The sequence below is a fragment of the Octopus bimaculoides genome, chromosome 19 (assembly GCF_001194135.2).
Source record: "Octopus bimaculoides isolate UCB-OBI-ISO-001 chromosome 19, ASM119413v2, whole genome shotgun sequence".
NCBI classification, from domain to species: Eukaryota; Metazoa; Mollusca; class Cephalopoda; order Octopoda; family Octopodidae; genus Octopus; species Octopus bimaculoides.
The window spans coordinates 46,697,665-46,699,000 of record NC_068999.1 but is presented as its reverse complement, the minus strand read 5'-3'; positions in this window follow the sequence as shown (position 1 = coordinate 46,699,000).

The following is a 1,336-nucleotide window of genomic DNA, read 5'->3' as shown; positions in this document are numbered from 1 at the left end:
CTCTCTCTCTCTCTCACACACACACATGTTTATATAGCGTAATCGCCCAGAATATCGGATGTTGTTATATGTCGCTGGTTAGAATTCGCTTCGCATTGTTTTAGTTTCCAAATGACGCCACCACCCCCCACCACCCGCTGGCTGGGCGAGCAGGCCAACATTGCGTACAATCGGAAAGCCTGTCTGTAAATAACTCTGTACCGTTGCAGCCGTTAATTATTGCTGGATTCTTTGTGGTCGTGAGGAGATATAGACAACATCTGTGCCCTCCACATTTCAACAGAGTAGGCGCGTGGCTTTGTGGTTAGGGGTGTTGGACTCATGATCGTAAGACTGTGGTTTCGATTCCTGCACCGGGCCATACGTTGTGTACTTGAACAAAACACATCATTCGCGTTGCTCCAGTCCACTCATCCGGCAAAAATGAGTGATCCAGCGACGGACCGGCGTCTCCGGGAAACCGGCCCTTGTGAGTCAGTATGACTTCAGAAGGTAACTTTTGTACATTTCAACCCGGTGGAACATCAAGGATACGACAGCTGGAAAGAGACGGGGTAAGGGTGCTGCACCAACAGTCAGGCGGTAGTTATTTTCAACTGGATAGAGTGAAAATGATGTGTTTTACTCAAAGACACAACATCCCATCCAATCTAAGAATCGAAACCTCAGCCTTATGAACGTGACTCAGCACCTTAAATACTACATCATTTGCCTTCATATCAACACACAAAGATAAGTATGTGAATGATATAAAATTAATGTGGCAGTTATCGAATATGAGAATCCACTACACTTGCCCTTGTAAATATAATAAGAACCAATTAGAGCGAAACGTCTCACGTTTTTAATTCACAGAGGTTACGCCAGTTGAAATAATACTCGTAGTTTTACATATAATACTTCTCATATTACTCAATCATCGCGGTTCAATGACACAGAAAAAAACCCAACAATGATATTATATGAATAAAATAAAACGCATATCATTTACGTCGGATTTTTTTTTTTTTCTATAAATACCAACGCTTTCAATAGATTTTACGAATTATTATTTAACTCTGGTAGACACCGAGCTTGGGAGATTAATTAGCACGCCTGGTAAAATGCTTAGTAGGCTAGTATCAGCTGAGCAGTGGTGGGGTCGATCACCTGCGAAACTGCTGGCCTTGTATTAAAATTAATATCAAAATTTGAAACCGATATATCGTTTATATATATCTTTTGTGTCTTCAGAAAACGAGAAAATAAAAAAGCTCTATGCTCTACGGCCTATGAATCATACGATAAAATGTATTCAGCAGTATTCTTTCGTTATTAGTATACAAAATAACTACTG